This window comes from Ovis canadensis, chromosome X, assembly GCF_042477335.2.
Source record: "Ovis canadensis isolate MfBH-ARS-UI-01 breed Bighorn chromosome X, ARS-UI_OviCan_v2, whole genome shotgun sequence".
Lineage (NCBI taxonomy): Eukaryota > Metazoa > Chordata > Mammalia > Artiodactyla > Bovidae > Ovis > Ovis canadensis.
The window spans coordinates 123,854,859-123,873,274 of NC_091727.1; the positions used below are offsets into that span (position 1 = coordinate 123,854,859).

The 18,416-nt window shown below is 42.2% G+C and overlaps 1 protein-coding gene across 5 annotated transcripts in view; it reads left to right on the plus strand.

Annotated features, from left to right (window-relative positions):
- Positions 1-6,485: 6,485 nt before the first annotated feature.
- Positions 6,486-18,416, plus strand: part of AMOT (angiomotin) — a 66,951-nt gene continuing 55,020 nt past the window's right edge. For 2 of the 5 annotated variants that reach the window (XM_070290881.1, XM_070290883.1), the window contains exons 1-2: positions 6,486-6,918; positions 14,613-14,688. The gene's annotated coding sequence lies outside the window, so the exon portion shown is untranslated. The remainder of the gene's footprint in view (positions 6,919-14,612; positions 14,689-18,416) is intronic. The other 3 variants (XM_070290885.1, XM_070290884.1, XM_070290882.1) reach the window with 3 other exon arrangements.

Here is an 18,416-nt window from a genome sequence, read left to right on the forward strand (position 1 = left end):
AAGTGACTACTGAAAGCCAGGCATGGTGACAAGGCCTCTCAATGAGTTATTTCATGGAATACTAACAGCAACCCCCTCATGGTGGAGAAATTATTACCGTCCCCCCGACTTTACAGATGAGGGAGCTGTGGCCCAGCATGGTTAAATAATTACCTCATTGGTAAGTATTTGAGCTGGGACCGAAATTCGGGCTTGAGTGACTCCAAAAGTCTATACCCTTTCCATCACAGTACACCAAAGATGGCTTAATGTTTAACCCTTCACAGGTTACGTATTTGCACTTTAACAAGAGTCTTTCCTGTGTGAATCTCACAGAACCATGGCGAACGTGAAGAGAAGGCTAATTGGGGGCTGCAAGGTGAGCGTGCCTTAAATCACACTGGAATGGCATTGACCTGCCCTCTCCCTGTAGTTCCTGAGGTGGGGCAGCATGCCAACAAAGATAAATCTCTATTCCAGTCACAGCCTTCTTTTCCAACTGGGATAACAACTCTAAGAAACTCTAGCAACTACAGAAACAGAGAAAGCTCCGAATCAATCAAGAGTTTATTTGTAAAGTGTAATGTCAGAAGATGAACTTCCTTTAAATCCTGCTAACTTCATACAGTTCAACAGCTTACTGGCTCAGGAATGTGATTTCTCTCTGACTTGCTTTCAGTGATTTGTTCTTTATCATTGACCAAACCGTCTTCTTCTTCTCATCCCACCATCTTTCAGAAGTGCAGACTTTGATGTGTGCTTCTTGGTCTCCCTAATTCCCTCTTGCACCATCTAACACAGGACTTTGCAAACAAACCCTACTGAGAAGTATGGACAGTCTGGGCCTTTCCAGAAACTCAAGCTGCTGAGGGAGATACGATATTTAGTTAAGCTGAAGTGAAGCCCTGCATAAATCATAAAGAGGTGAACCCAGGTTACTCAAACAGGACCCTAGGAGGTACTTGGGGAATAGACTTGCAGTCAGCTTTATTTTTCTACAGTCGTTTGACTTCCAAAATGCTGGGGCCCACAAGTACCCCAGAAGCAACTTGGCTCCCAAATGCTGGAGCCGGTCTTGGCCTTGGAGCACAGTTCTTGTGTTGTTTCCTGAATTCCCACATTGCTGTTTTCCACGCATAGATCAGGCTTCAAACTTCCTGTGTCTGGACTGTGTGTGTGTGTGTGTGCACGCGCTCACGCGTTTGTGTGTGTGTGTGTGTTTATATGCTTGGGAAGGGTGGATAGGGGGAAGGAGGGGAACCTAAAAGGAAGATAATTTAGCTCCTTGCTTGTACTGCATATATGTTCCTTTGATCTTTTCCTGTTCAGATAAAGCAGCTATTATCTATTCAGCTGGCTTCTGTATATGCAAGGGATAGTATCCTTGGGAATAAATAAGAGACTGACTTTAAGAGGTGTCCTGGGGAAGGCTGCTTCTCAGTGTTTGTCAAATATATCTGAAGAGTGTTTCCCCCCTCCCCCCGCCCCCACTGCCCTGGAGTTGGGGCAAGAGCGAGAGTCATGTGGAGCCATAAAGCTTTAGGATTTATTTTCCTTGGTGTATGTGCTTGCTTCTACTTTTGTTTCTAAATACATTTAAATGATTGAGTTGTTCACCAGGCAATTAGAGGAAGATGTGCTCATTTCACACTCCCAGTTGACTTGATGGGTGGGGAGAATGTCATTCAATACAAGGCACTATGGTTTTATGGTCTTTCCTTCTAGAAGAACCTAGCCAGGGATCGAGGAATACACTATACACCACATTCTCCTTCCTACTTTTCCCATACATTGGGGAAAATATTGTGTGCAAAGGGCAGACTTTTTTTTCATTAAAATATCCGGTAGTTGCCAAAATTTAAAACCAGGAGGCTTTACACTGAAACCTTTGACTTCTGCTTTCTCTTGAAAAATCAGAAGTCCTGGCCAAATTGGGCCTGCTTTTCCCCTGGTGATGACCTAGCTGCCCCCTTTAGAGGGGTCCTGCCTTTCTTCTTGGCAGCCTCCATCATTGGCTTTGTCTCCTGACACTGAGCCTGAGGGTTGGTATCTTAATTGTTTTTATCTTGGTAAAATATATACAACATAAAATTTACCATGTTAACTATTTTTAAGTAGCATTAAATACATGCACAATGTTGTACAACCATCACCACTATCTTGTTCCAGAATTTTTTTATCATTCCAAAGAGAAACTGTGCTCATTAAGCAATAACTCTCCATTTCTTCCTCCTCTCAGTCCCTGATAGCCACTCTGCTATTTTCTGTGTCTGTGAACAGTGCCTATCCTAGGTACCTCGGATGAGCAGAATCACACAATATTTGTCCTTTTGTATCCGGCTTCTTTGGCTTAGAGTAATATTTTAAAGGGAGACTTTGATTTTTTAATTGCTTTTTTCTTGCACGTGTGGCTGTTGCTCAGTTGCCAAGTCATGTCTCGCTCTTTGCGACCCTATGGACTGCAGCATGCCAGGCTTCGCTGTCCTTCACTATCTCCCGGAGTTTGCTCAAAACTCATGTCCATTGAGTCAGTGATGCTATCTAACCATTTCATCCTCTGCTGCCCTCTTTTCCTTTTGCCTTCAATCTTTCCCAGGATCAGGGTCTTTTCTAATGAGTTGTCTCTTCACATCAGGTGGCCAAAGAAGCACATTGACATTGATTTTTACTGTGTCTGGGGGGGCACTGCATCCCATAGCTTCCAGGATTTTAGTTCCATGACCAGGGATTGAACCTAGGCCACGGTGAGTCCTAATCACTAGACCACCAGGAAACTACCAATTTTTATTGCATTTTAAAGGAACAGTTGCATTTTATTGAAAAAAAAAGTGTCAAATAGGACAGGTAGTTTGGGATGGAGATTTTTGACTTCTAAGCTTAAAATGTTCGTTACATCTATTATCAATATGTGGAGATTGTTCATGTACTCAGGCAAGCCTGTGTCTTTACACAGGTGTTCTACAGTTAGTGGTTAATTCTTTTGGTATCCCCCAGAGGCTTCTCTACATAGTCAGGATATGAAGATACAGGGATGCTCCAGGGATTAGTTAAATGTGTGTGGCAAACTTGGCTATATAAACTCGCTCTCTGGAACTAGTTTTCGCTCCCTGCTCTCAACTTCTACAGCTTTTACTGTCAATCCCACTCATTTAGCACTTATCATATGCTTGTTAGTTGTCTTTTTCTGTATATACCCTTGAAGGCAGGAGCCAAGTCTCATCCCTCTTTGTTTTTTCAGTCTTGTCCATAAAAGCGGCTCTATCAATGTTTGTTGATGTTTGCCCCCCTCCCCCTTCCTTTTAAGTAGAGCAGGCAAAGCATAGCTTTACACTGAAACTCAGTTTAAACAAACTGAAGGGTTTTCAGGGTAAAAACAGAAGGAAGTCTTGCATGGCAGGACAGAAGGAACACCTAAGACGCTTAGAAGACTTGGGCGAAGAGGAGGTAGTGAAAAACCTGTTATTAGCCACAGGCTAAGAAAGTGACTCACACAGGGCCTGATCCACCATGAGATTCAGAGCTGTGCTCTGTTCTACCACATAAAAATTCAAAATCAGAGGAGATCAGTAATGCCCAAGGTAGGATTTGAGATGGGGAGTGTTAAAGAAATTAAGTGTTTGAGGAGTTTCCACTGTATGAAGGCCCCAGTAGCTGTGAGGAAGGCAGGTTTGGAAAAATCTTTGAAGGACAACTTCAAGCCTGGGGTCAGGCATTCTGCAAACAGTCACTAGGCCTTTGCTACCAGGGTTTGTTTTCCAGTATTTTCCATAATGGCCTAAACCACCTCTCAAGAGGGGCATGAGTAAAGGAATTTTGGCACATCCATGCAATGGAACACTGAACAGTCATTAAAAAGAATGAGGTAAAGGAAGTTACCCTGATATGGAAGGATATTTAAGAGACATTACTGAGTAAAGAAATGCAAAATGCGTGTGTGTGCAAATAATATATTTTGAAGATTATACCTAGGTACGGAGAGAAAGGGACTACTGAGAACAGAGCTAGAGAGGAACCCTTTATGGTCCTGCTTTCAGCATTGTTTTCATTTTACCATGTGCACTTTTCCCACTTTAACAGCATTGTTAATTTTAGCAAGTATCTCATTACCATTACGATCAGCAGTTGTCTGCAGCATATACCCACCCTATCTAGCTCTGTTGTCCACCCCTCCAAGCAAGGCTGGAATAATCTTCCTTTGCTTCACAAACCAGATGTCTCCACGTCTTGAGCACTCAAAATCTCACCTTTCCCAGGAAAAAATCACCTAAATAACTTCACCACACACATAAACTGAATCCTACCAAGAAACCATTGTTGCCTCTGTGCTTGCTTCTGAAACTTTCAGCAGCTCTAGCAGAGCCCTCTGCACATGGAGGGTACCTCACTACTTTTTCTGTACCTGGTTACAGCCTGGGACCCTGTTCATGGTGAGATAGTATTTCCTTGGAGCACACTTTCTCTTGCATATTGGTCCATGGCACCTCAGAAGGTTCCCATTAGGCAGGCTTGAATTGGGTGTCATTTTCTCACTGGCATGAGTTCTTTGTAATAGCTCAGTATTGTCAAGGCCTTACATTTAGACTAACTTCCTCCGTGTAGTATTTTCTAGGAAATATGGATCTGTAGAGAATGATGGTTTCCATGGTAAATGTTCCCTCACATTTGTTTTCTTAAGTTTTCTTCAGAGATACACAGTATGATTTCCTCTTTTAGTACCAGCATCACAATAGACTTTAGGTCATGGCGCCACTGCAGAACTGTTTAAAAAAGAAATCTCACCTACCCTGGTTAGATTAAGTAGTAATTTATTATGTTAACTGCAGGGAGCCACTTTCATATTCACCCTGAAAACTGTAGGAAACGAGCTGACTTTCAAAAAAATAAAGCCACAGGGAGATGATATATGTATAACTGTGGCTGATCTGCATTGTTGTATGGCAGAAACCAACAAAACACTGTAAAGCAATTTTGCCATTAAAAATAAATTTAAAAGAAGAAAAAAAAAAGCCACAAAACCTACACACCTTGGCTATAAATGCTTAAAACATATGAGCTGAATATGATTCCCAAACACATGTGGAGAATCTCCACGTGTGACAGAAACAAGTAGGAACATATACACGTGTGGAGTGCCTTGTGATTTACAGTTTTCACATACAATTCGTTTTATTTTTCATATACCAGTGCCATTAGGTTAACAGGACATGTCTCATAGCCTTTATTTACAGATGGGAAAAATTAAGGAACTTAACCGAAGTCGTCGCACAACTAGCTACTGAGTGCTTGAGTCTGAAGGAGTTCTTCCTTTAGTTCCGAATTTCATCTTTCCTGCTATTTCTTTGTGCTTTCCTTTCCCGGCTTAAAATGGTTGATTTTCAGTGTCTCAGGAAGCTGTTCTCAACCAGGCTGTGTTTTTCAAGCAATACCAATTTTTTCGCAGCCGGGAAATGTGAACACCACATTGAGACTTCTCTTACTTTTTTCCCCGCTTTGGGCCTAATGAATTAAGGGGGAAGAAAAGTTACCTATTCCCGGAGGGCCGGGAAGGTGTACCGGATCCAGCCGACACATTGTCGTACTCTCTTAGGAGACAGAAAAACCAAGCGTCTCATCTTTCTTTTCTAGGCAGTAGCTGCGAGAGAACCGAGAGCAAGACAATAGCCTCTTGTTTAGTTTTATTAATTTTGAGGGCGGGTGGGACCAAAGAATCCGAACGACGACGCAAGTGACCAATCATAAGAGAACCTTGGGCCAGGATTCGCCAACCGGTAGCCGTCAAAGACTGGTGGGCGGGATTTATTCCTCTAGGCCGGCCCCGCCCAGACCGGCCTTCTCAGCCCGCCCAGGAGGCGGAGACTCGGCAGAGCACCGCCCACGACACCCCAGTTGCCAGCGCGGCCCGCCGCCGGGAGGGGGCGGGAACGCAGGGTGGCGCGGGGGAGGAAAGGGGTGGCTAGGGGGAGTGGAGGAAGAAAGGAGGGTGTCTCGCGGAGCTGTGACCTGGGTGGGGGCCTCCTGGTCATAGGAAGCAAGAGGGGAAGGAAAACGAAGGATCGCTGCTCCTTCCTGAATTATTTTAAGCAAGCTTCTCGAGAAGCTGCTTTTCAGCATTTCTGTTATTTGTTTTTCTTCCTCCCGCTATGGGGCGGGGAGTGGCACTAGCTCTCCCACGCGACTCCGCTCCGCTGTTGCCGCACACTATTTTTGGAGTCTTTGCACAAGTCTTTCCTTCCTCCCAGCCAGTCTTTGCGTAGACTCGGGGCTACTATAACCGAATCGTGCCACGTTCGTGGGCTACCAGAGCAAGCGTCCCCGCTTTCGTCGGAGCTATCGGACCCGGGCGTTCAATTGTTTGAACTTCCCCGCCCCCTAGCTCCGCCCCTCTTCCGCCCCCCCACCCCCAGCCCGGGGTCCTGGCCGACTCCCCCCCTTCTTTCCCCGCCCTCTTCTCCGCCCCACTGCCTAGTCCACCCAGCTCCCCGCCCACCCCCACCGCCCCGGCTTCTGGGCGGTCCTAGCCGCTCACCGCAAGAAGAAAAGCCACCCGTTCTCCCCCTCCCCTAGCTCCTAGCTCCTTTGCCCAGGAGCTGCCTTCATCGCAGTCACGCCCCTTCCTTCTGAGGAGCTTTCTAGCTGCCTAAGCTGGTAGACCCCCTGATTTATTCCTCCATCTCCGCTCCCTTTCGCCTCATCTTCTCTTAGTTCTCAGCGCCCCCTCCACCCCCACCTCCAGTCTGTCTCGCCTCCGACCATCCGCTGCTCCACCCGCCGGCCCGGTATCCTGCCTGTCCACTGCCACCAAGGAGAGACCGGACGGAGCGGTGAGGAGGGGAGCAGCCGGGAGCTGGGGCTTCCCTCCTGCCTACCCCTGGCCTCTGGCCCGGGACCGAAGCCACTTGAGCGAGCAGAGTCGTCACCTTGTCTTCGTTTCCTTCAGGGGTAGGAGACGCGTGGTTACTTTTCGCGGGGAATTGGGGCAGGAATCCGTGGTGGCGTGAACTTGATCATAACCTCTGCGTGAGTGAGTCGATCTAGATTTGCGTGGGGATGCCTGTGTTCTACTTTCTTTGCAGCTGGCCACAAGTTTTCCGGGATGTGCAGTAAGTTAAATAGGTTAAAGAGTGTGCGCTCCTTTTCCCGTCCTACGGAGATGCGAATGGGTACCACTATTTGATGGCACTTTTACTTTCTTGCCTTCTGGGGTCCTTGTAGGTCTCTAGGTAATTAAACACAAAAGGAACTAAAGAGCAGAGGGAACTTGAAGTCTACGTTTAGGTCATCTGGAATGTCTGGGTTTATCTCAGATTGTTAGATGCATTTTTCCTAAATGCTTGGGGTTGGGGTGGGAGCTCACACTCCTCTTCCCCGGGGCTGTGAATTCTTGAAATCTTAGCCTGGAGGAGTAATCTACAGTGCTATACTCTTTTAGGTATAGGTGTGTGTGTGGTCATGAAGAAAGGGTTGCCCCTTATTTGCGTTATGGATATTAGTAATTAGTTTTGCCTGATATGCAGGTATCTTGAGGGTCCCAAGGCTGGGTCGCTGTACACAGATGCTTCAGGAGCAGAACAGCTTTATCAGGGTAAGCCAATGAAGAGAAGAAAAGTGAGAGACAAAGTGACAGTCTTTGTAGACTGAGCAATCCCTGGTTAATTGCTGCTAGTAATAATTTAATAGTAATTTGCAGTAAAGGACTACATACGATTAAATGAGAGAGGAAAGGACAGTTTGTGAGAAATGGCATTTCCAATCTCTAACATGTATTTTAGAAGGGATTTTCTGACACCTTGGAGTATCTGATTTAGTTTTCCTTCCTCTTCGCTGTCCTCCCCCACCCCCATGAAGAGTGGAAATTGGGAGGCAGATTAAAGCTTTAAAAAATATAACCCTCTTCTCCCATTCAGAAAGGAAGATAATTAGTCACCATAATCTTCCCTAATGTGGGGCTAAGGGTATTTAAGTCTCCTTGAACTAGGCTTTGTGAAAAGTCCTTTCTCAGAACAGCCTTTGTGAAGCTTTCTGAGTTAGACCTTTCAGCACCCTCATTTAGTAGCTAAGAACAGTTTGAAATACCATTTTGGATGCTAGATAAATCTTCACCCATCTCCCACCTAACCTCCAATCTAGCAAACATGGCAAACTTATAAGAATGGTGGTGTTCAAAGACCAATTACCAAGATGTCTGCAACACATTGCTTATTGGGGAATAAATTATTTTCTTATATTTTTACCTGATTTAATTAGTTGATTTCAATGGGGGAAAAGAAAGCAGGAAGGAGGGAAGGAATGCTACAGGGTGACAATTTTAAAGGCTATCATATTTCAGATCAACTGAGAAGGAAAAGTTGGCCTGACGAAACTACATTTTGTAACTGGCCTGGGACATTTTAATAGCCAGGTGGTTGTAGAGTACTTGCATCTATTTACAGATGATAACTCAGGTTCCAGCTATTCTGTATGGGTTTATCCAGTGTCATTTACAGACACTTTCTGGCACTACATCATACTTCATTTTAAGATACTTCTTTCTTTGGAAAAGTCTGTGGCTCCGTAAAATTGAAAGCACTTTTTCTTACTTCATGGTCTAGATATGAAGTAAATCTCTAACCATGCTTATATGTAAAACAACTTTTGCTTGAAAGATCTGTTCACCTATGTAAAAGATTTTAGGGAATTTAAAAATTCACATTCAATACTGTTTTGGATTTGGCAATTGAAATCTCATTTCTGGTTTATGAAGTAGGATTTATTAGACTAATGCATTACCAAGGTGTTTTGTGGAGTTGCTTTTTATGAAGTTTTGTAAAGACCGAATCAGTCTCTTTCTAGAATGCCTTAGGAACAGTCTATTCAGAAAGCAGAGGGATGGATGCTATGACCTTGAGGTTCCGTTGAGTGCCAGAATTCTAAGTGGGTACATCTGCTTCTGTGCCTCTCCTAAGAGCCCTCTCCCAGGGCCTGTGCCTTCTTTAAAAGGGTGTCTTTGTAATTAAGCAGCCCTTCTCCCCCATCCCCCTTTTCGTCCTTTGATCAGCTTTTTTAAGGCCTTTTTTCCATTTTGGGGACAAGACTTGTTTCTCACACTCTCCTACTCCTTTCTTAAGGTTTCTTTTCCTTTCTCCCCACCAAAGTGCCCCAAAGTTCCCAGGATGGCTAGAAATTGTTTTGTTTTGTTGGGGTGGGGGTGTTACCAATGAGGAAGTGTTGATGATATAGACCCTCTTGAGAAATGTTTGTGACCAGGTAGCCTCTTCCATGGAGACTGAGCGTTTGGAATGCATGAGAACAGTTTATTCTTAGGGTCTGTCTGGAAGAAATTGTCCTTTGCACCCATTAAGCCCAGCTTAAACCTACTGAAAGGAGTGGAGAGAGGTGTGTGTGGTCGTAGCTGAGCCTTTTAGGATGGTAAATGGGTAAATGTTCCAAATCTCCTATTACATCACCTCTTTCCCTCATGGATTCAGGGGGTTTGGAGATCTGCTTGACAAGTTAATTAGCTTGGGACTAAACCAATTTGTTTAGAATTGTGCTCCATTGATTTCCTGTCCCCAGGAATTTTTGTTGCTGGTTTACTATGACGTGTTGTCTTTAGTCTTGCTTACTTCTTCGTTCTTTGCTTCCTTTTGTGGACTTTGGTCCAAAATCTAGGGTCCCACCCCTAAGTCAAAGGTTAGAATTTGGTCCCAAGAACTAAGGGGGGCATTAAACAAGCTGCCCATATGGCATTACTCTTCTCCATGGTGGGCTTCTGACCCCTTTTAAAACAGAGAAAGGAGGGCCATCTCCCATTCCATACACGAAATCTGAACTAGGAAAGCAAAAAGGAAAAAGAAGAAAAATAGGAGGTCATTTGTTTTATAAAAGAATCCACTACCGTTTTCTTTGAAAGAACTAGCTTTCCTAGTTAGTGTCTTTGAACTATGACTTGATATGTAAAAATTCACTCTAACTGAGACTGCTCAGAAACATATTTATTGCATAAAGGCTTTAGAATTTTGTTGTAATGATTATTGCTTGAATAAGCGAGGCCATTATTTGGTCTTGGAAATTTTTTTGTTACATGGCATGGAGTTAATTGTCTAAATCATCCTGACTTGTAACAATGCTGGCCACATTTAGCCTCAGCATATATCCACTCATAGAAGAAAGCTAGTATGACTTTCTGAAACAATATCAGACTTCGTGGATTTTGAGAAGTCTAAATGGGCCTCTATCCCGTATAGGTAGAAGATTTAAATTCCAGTTGTTGTATTTGAATAACCCAAGGATTTGGAAATTTTTTTTTCTGGTAGTCTGTTCATGTATCTAGTAAGGCTGACAAAAATAATAGCAACTGATGCCATTTTAAATTAAAAAAATGCACAATAAGTTTTCCTTGTGAGCCTGTTAGTGAGTGGGACTTGGTTCTGAGCCCAACTCTAAGTTTGCCACCCTCCTCTTTCAATTGTGGGGGATCAGACAGGGTGATTTTGAGAACCAGTTATCAAAAGTTTAGGGTTCTCTAATTAGGCCTCGATTTCTGATGTTAATGTGAATGATTCCTACTAAATGAGGTGCAGCAGTTGTTACAAATACAATCATGTAGTCACATGGATATATTAAGAAAAACCCTCTAAGGATATATCAATAATCAATATATTGATATAAATGCGTTGTGTTTTGTATTTTAGCAACATATCGAATTAAAAAGCTAAGACCCTGCCCAAAACTTCATCAAGAATCCCAACATCCTAACAGATCACCTGCTTTCACTTTTTGTAGTTCCTTTCAAGTCCTTGTTTCCGTGCTAATATGAATTTTACAGAGTGAGAGTCCTAGAAGTGTACACTGTTGCTTTTAAATTTTGAAAAAGAGCCCACCTAAGACTTAGCTTTGTAAATCTATGTGAAGGAATGAAGTCAGAATCTGAGTATATGTGAGGAATCAAATGCCAGGAGAAACTAACAGATTTAATAAGTAATCCCTAATCCATTTCTGTAATATAGGGTGTTCATGTATCTAGCAAGGCTTTTAAGTGTACTCCCTTGATATCCTATTACCCTTCTCCCATTCTTTTTAAGCAAAAGGAAAACTAGAGTTTACTGTTTACTTTGTCTAAATCATTAGCAATGATTAAGTCACTGTATCATGGTATCCCTTCAGGAGAGTACAAATATGGGTATACTATGAAATCTCCCAAACAAGAAAGAAAAAGCAAGAGAACACAAAATTTTTAATAGCTTTGAAATCAATATTAAACTAGAATAAATAATAGTAAGGAAACTAAGGGCTTTAGATAATTAAATAAAAGATATCGGGAGTAAGCAGGATGACCCACACATAAGAGATTCTTCGTTTGAGGCTTTACTATACAGTGACAGTTCAGTTACATGGTCCTTTAATTTTCCTTTGATCGGCTCTTCATAAATTAGATTAAATTTCATTTAACCAGAATAGGAAAGTGAAATATGAGTTTTTAGTGATCAGAAAGTACCAAGTCAAATATAGGAACTTTTTTAATGATACGTGTTCATGGGAAAAATGCAGATGGATGTATCTGCTAACATCTCCTAAGGTGATTTTTGAAAATCTGCTTAAGAAAAAAAAAAAAAAAAACTCTGTAGGCTGCCCTTGACATTTGTTAAGTCACTTTCACTATTGCCCCAACTCATGAAATATCATTAGACTGCATGACTTGAAGCCAGGCTGTGAGTTTCTCTGCCCAACCCTTTGACTTGCCATGTGACCAAGGGTAAATGAATTAGCTGCTCTGAGCTTCAGTTACCCTTCTGGGAAGCAAGGATATTAATATTTCACAGAGGTGTTTAGGCATGCTTCATATTGGGCACATGCTTTGAGGTCATTGGATGAAAGGTGTCTGCATGATGGCCGAGCAGGCTTATTATAGGGTCCTGAGCAGGTGTTCACTTTTAATGAGCTTTTTCTCTTTTATAACATCCAGAGCCCTTTGGTGCCTCAATTGCCGTACTGACTATAATTGATTGTCCCAACATTTGTATTATTCGTCCTCTTGACTTTTATAAAAAAAATTACAACATTGTCATTTATATGATAAGTTGGGGTTCTAATCAGAGGACTCCAGCATCTGCTGGGGTGGTGAAAAATAGCTGCAAAAAGAGACATTAGTTGGAATGTGCCATGGAGATCATTGAGTTCTTCAAAGTTCTTACAAAAAATTAAAGAGTAAAGAAAATTTCTGCATGTATCTCTGTGTGTGGATGTGTGTGTGTGTTTTAAGGGAGAAAGTTTTGAGTAATATTTGTTTGTGACACATACTGATGATAGCCAGTAACTGAAACCCAGCCATTGTAGTGTTTTATACACAGCTGGTTTTTATTAATGATGGAATATTTATGCTTGCTGTACAATTCATGGCTCATTTCCATGTGTATGTCAGAACTTAAATACCCCCCAAAGCAACATTAAGATAACATTAAATATAAATGTGGCCAAGCTAGAAAGGGTGGATTGGGGGAGTCCTCTTTATCCTTATTGATGTTGCTTCAGATCACAATAACTGCCTCCCAACTTTAGGCATTGATGCTGATCTTTATTTTTTCCCTTTATATATCCTGTAGTATACTTCAAATTTTGATCCTTTTGATATGGACAAATGATCGCCTCCCCCCACTCATAATGCAGATGAAACTGATGTATGTGTTTTTTAAGAGCATATTTTCCCTGCACATGCTTCTCATTATCCGAGAGGCCTGGACTCAATCAGTAAAGGAGCAGAGAAACCACATAATTGAAAGGAGAATGACGGTGGTGCATACTTGGAATATTTGTGGGAAGGAGATTGCTGACATCAGAAAATGTAGTGGCCTGAGTGTTAACAGCATTGAAGAGAAATAAGCTTTCTGTGTTTCTGTGCATTGAGAATTATTTTTAAGGGGATAAAAATATGGGCCAGGTTTGACATCCTTTTATGAAGTTGCCCTGGAAACTTTGATGAAGGTTGTTATAGAATGGTTCAATTAAAACCTTCCCCATTAGGAAGCTAATTAGTACATCACTTACTCATTTTGGTTGTTTTCAAGGGGCATGGATGTGCATTGAATTAATGACATTATTTTTCATTTGATAGCAAAGATAAAAATCACAGATGGGGAAAATTATTTAGATTGCCTATTTTGAAGAAATCTAATTTCCTCTTTATTACATTTAGGTTTTCAGTTCAGATTTTTCTTTCACTCTGTTTATATACAGTGATCACATTTTAGTTTAGTAGCCAGTTTTACTTTGTGGATCATGGGCTGTAAACCAAAGCTTATTAGTTTGAGTTTCCCATATGAATTGGAGAAATACAACAAATGACGATAAACCATTTTATTAAGGTAACATTTGCGTTCTTTTCTCCTACAATTAGTTTCTCTTTGCTGTGTGTGTGTGTGTGTGTGTGTGTGTGTGTGTGTGCGCGTGTGTGTGTGTGTTTGGTGGAGGCAAATTGCTTTCTTAGGAAAAAAAAAATTTTGGAGCTAAGAAAAATTTGATGACCGCCCCCCTTACTCCCTAGAATATTTTGTCTGCCTCAGGCTCTCAGCTTGGCTTCCATTAGGACACTGTGATGACTTTTCCGACCTGGTACTTTTTGTGAGTTTGCTAAGTGGTTCTCCCATGGCAGCCTGAAGTAGAGTGGTTATGATGGGAATTGGAGTGCAGAATTTCTAGCATGTTCTTTCTACTGTACTCCATCTTATTTAGGGAAATGAATCCTTGCTTCTGAGGGTTGAAGGCCATTTGCAATAGAATAAGTGTCCTGTAGTTAAATAAATATGTAGCATGGGTCTGCTGTGGTCCTCCTTTCCCTTGTAACTAGTAGGGGACAGTCATTCTGTACATATATTCCCTGATGCTATATGACCTATGCCTGCACCAGTTTCGAAGAGTAAGTGGGGACATTGGCTGGGTTATCTGAGAGTAAGTGGGGACATTGGCTGCGTTATCTGATTTGTAGTTTAATTGATTCCGCCTTAGCCCTTCCTGAGAAATCAGGGTCTAGAATTTTGTTTTTCAGTAGCAACTCAGTGAAGACAGGTTCCTGGGGCTTGCAAATCAGAGGGAGGAGAAGCGGCTGCCTTTGGGGAGTGACTCAGGCCCTTTGGTATGAAGATACGAAATGCTGGCTTCTGTCCATGCACCTGCTGGGTGCCACACCTGTAGTCAGCACCTGAGCCCCACTCAGACAGAAAAACCAGACTGAAGGCAAATGGAGCTCCCTTCAAAACGGGTTCAACAAAACGGAGAGCTCCTGATTATGTTAGCAAAGCACCGCTGTGAATGATTACATTGAGCCATTGCAGTGTTGGTATGGGGAAACGTCTTAGATATTTTCTTATAGGTGCAGTGCACTGGCTTGCTCAAGAGACTGTTGAAGTCCCAGAGGAATTTGCTTTCCTGATGAATTTCTCCTGGGAACTGTCGTCTTAATAATTGGAGAGTTCTGTAGAAGTTTGTGTCTAGTCACACAGCATGGGGCAGGAAGTCACAAGACTTGGGTTCTGATCCTGGCCCCACGAGTAGGTCAGAGTGAAACCTTGGTCAAATTAATTATCAAAAACTATCTGTCCTGGACTTAAGCTTCTCCTGTTAATAAAATGGAATTAATTACATCAGGCTTTATTTCCTTACAGAGCTGCGGAGAAGGACAAATAAGATAACAGAAGTGAAAGCTTCTGTCTCCTTAGAAAAAAGGCTGAGAAACTTAAGGTAAGAGTATTATTGTTATCGCTATTCTGTGTCTTTCATTCCTTTTCATCTCTTTCTGTTGCCTCTAGCAGAGTCTTCGGAAAGTTATTTACTCAATAGGCAGTTATTAAGCACCTAATGTTTTAGATGTTGGGAAGTATACAGAGGAAATCATGCACTCAGCCCATGCCCTCTGAGATCACAATTTCCATTTCTGGCTCAGGCTATCATAATGATTTCTATTGGGGCTTCGCTGATGGCTCAGGTGATAAAGAATCTGTCTGCAATGCAGGTGACCCGGGTTCCATCCCTGGGTTGGGAAGATCCTTGGAGTAGGGAATGACTACCCACTCTAGTATTCTTGGCTGGAGAATTCCATGGACAGAGGAGCCTGGTGGGATACAGTCCATGGGGTCGCAAAGAGTCAGACATGACTGAGGGTAACATTTTCACTTCACTTCAACCTGGATACTTGGAAGCATAAAAGAATAAGAATGAACTTTCTTCTCTGCATTGCAAGTGGGGACTTCTGACCCTGGAGCAGTGTCAGGTCTTGATTAAAGGTATATGGGGGAAAAGCCATTCAGTACATAAGGGAATTTCTCTCTCACTCTCACATTTGCAAAGCACCTGACTCTTTAATGATCACTTTTTTGAGAAGTCTATCCTTAGCTTCATCCTTGTTCTGTTCTGCTCCTATTCTATATGATCCAGCCCACTCTTTGACCTTAGCTTTTACCATATGCTAATGACTCTGGAAGATATATATCAACCTATTTTTGACTCCTCCTTTTTCAACTTCCCCAACATTGGTTATCAGATTCCACCTCTCCTACTCAGCTCATGGGATTTTTCCCTGTAGGAAGTTTTGCTCAGGTGGCCCAGAGTTTTCTTTTTGTGCAGCATCCTCTGCATTGCCTGAGCTATCTGCTCAGACCTCTGGTTTCCCATTGAATTGTGCCCCCTCTGCTTGACTGGGAACTCCTTGAGGACTAGACTCCATATTACTTCCTTTTTTTTTTTTTAATCCATTCTAGGGCCTATTCTGGAGAAGGCAATGGCAACTCACTCCAGTACTCTTGCCTGGGAAATCCCATGGACGGAGGAGCCTGGTAGGCTGCAGTCCATGGGGTTGCAAAGAGTCAGACACGACTGAGCAACTTCACTTTCACTTTTCACTTTCATGCACTGGAGAAGGAAATGGCAACCCACTCCAGTATTCTTGCCTGGAAAATCCCAGGGATGGGAGCCTGGTGGGCTGCCGTCTATGGGGTCGCACAGAGTCGGACATGACTGACGTGACTTAGCAGCAGCAGGGCCTATTCAGTGCCTGGCTATAGTAAAGTGAAAGAAAGTGAAAGTTGCTCAGTTGTGTCCGACTCTTTGCGACTCCGTGGACTATACATTCCATGGAATTCCCCAGGCCATGATACTAGAGTGGGTAACCCTTCCCTTCTCCAAGGGATCTTCCCAACCCAGGGATCGAAACCAGGTCTCCGCATTGCAGGTAGATTCTTTACCAGCTGAGCCAGGGGGGAAGCTGGCTGTAGTAAGTGCTCAATAAATGTTTGTGGAAAATATGGTGCAATAAGTATTGTAATAGAGATGTGTCCAACGTCCAGCAAGGAGACTGAGAAGAGAGAATTAGTTTTCCACATTGAGCAGAGTTGGGGGCAAGGGGAAGAAGGAGATGGATTGGGAAAATTCTTCAAGGAGAAGATGGAGAGAGAGGAACTGCCGTCGTCTGAAAGCTCTGACTGAGCAGCCCAGAAAGAAATGCTTGCTGTGTCTGCTTTTGCTAAGCCAGGGGCATCTCTGTCCTGTTGCCTCCTCTGTCTTAAGACTGGATGACTTTTATGGTTGGATCTGCAAATAAACCTCCGTCTATAACACATTGACCATGTAAGACAGGTGCCACTTACTCATATAATATTAAACAAGACTGACCTTAAATGTGCCTCAAAACTGTGGTTGAAAATAGAGATACATACACAGACTCATTGGTCATGTGCACTTATTTCTATATAGCAAAATAGCCTTTAAAATATATTGAAGATTGGTTCTGAAAATTAACAGATTTATTTCTCAGAATGTACCATGTTGGGTCGCTGGAACTGAATGTTTTTGAGCTGTCAGATCTTTCCAAGGGCAAAAATGAAACATGATATAAGCCATTACAGGCCATGAACCTGTTCTCACCCACCTGATGCTTTTACTAATTAGCTTCTTGGCTGAGTGGCAATTTGGGGCAAGTGCGTGCAAGCTGGATTCACAGGGGAACCCACATTCCACTCTGCCATTTCGCAAGCCACTAGGATACTACACTGGCTTCTTTCCCTCCCAGGAGTCCTGCTCTGCCCTGGTGGAAGAATGGGAGCAGAAGAACTTTTCATTAAATGAAGGAGAGATTTCATGGGGCTTTGGTGTTTTGTTAGTTTTATTTATTTATTTTTTTTTTTGGTGAGTTGTCTGAAAACATTCATGTTCCTTGACCCATTAATTTCACTTCTGGGACTCTATTATTAGGGAACAATCCAAAATATTGAAAAAAGGCTAAATCACAAAGATGATCTTGTCACATTATTTAGCAGAAAGTGAAAAAGTAATTTAAATCTCTTAATAATTGGAGAATGGATTAGGGAATCTCGGTGCACTCATTTAGTAGACATTGAATTGTTTGTTAAGAAGTCTATGCCACAACATAGAGAAAGTGCTCATGATTAAGTGAAATGGAGGAGCCAAAATGATACCTATGTTAATATTTCATTGCTTTGTGAAAAATACGAAAACACATAGAAATAAACTATAGATAATATTTTATAATGCTAACAATGCTTGGGCTGAGGTGCTGGGATTATGAGTGTTTTTTTTTTTCTCTTTGTTATCAGTATTTTCATATTGTGCTTATATTATTATACTTGTAAAATAAAAATGGGTAGTATGCCGCTGAAAACAGGAGATTGGTAAAGCTGGCAAGTTTCAGGTATATTCTTAACCTTTTCTCAGTTTATGCTCAATCTGATTCCATGGACTGCTTATACTTTTTCTGAGGCAAGAAGAAATGGGATGTGATGGTGTGATCTATTCCTCCCTTGGAATGGGTCTGTGTGGAGGGGAGTGGAGGGTGGTAGCATCAGGATTCTCCTTGTTAGTGTTTCACTGCTCATGTACTCTTTAGGGTTAATCACCTTTGTTGACTATTACCTTGTTCAAGTTGATTGTTTTAGAATCTGGAAGAGTAAAACTGCTACCAAATTGACCATGCCTTGAGTTACCATTTGAGAAACAGTTAACTGACACTGATCCTAAGATTTGGAAATGCCAAGGACCCACTGTGATTCTTAAAATAAATTTCCAACCTAATCTAGATAGAAGTAGAGATAGGAGCAAAGAGGTGGGCCCAACTCATAACCTGTTCTTAAACTAGTGCTAGACTTAAGCCACAGTAAGTACCAAGTTGGTACGATGTTGACAAGACCTGAAACAGAGGCCTGGAAATATTGATCAGTGGAGATTCCTATTACTCTCCAACCTACCTGCATATCATGGCCTAAAGAGGAGAGATTTTGCCAGGTCCTTCTGCCATACCTCTGGCTAAATATATCCCTCTTATGTCTTTGAATTTTCCCTCCTCCCGTTAACATTTTACTTCCAGTGGACTTGGAAAATTGATGGTAGCATTAAGCCAGATTTATAATCTCTTAAAACCAGAGTCAATTCAATTTAATGAATATTTATTAAGAATCTTC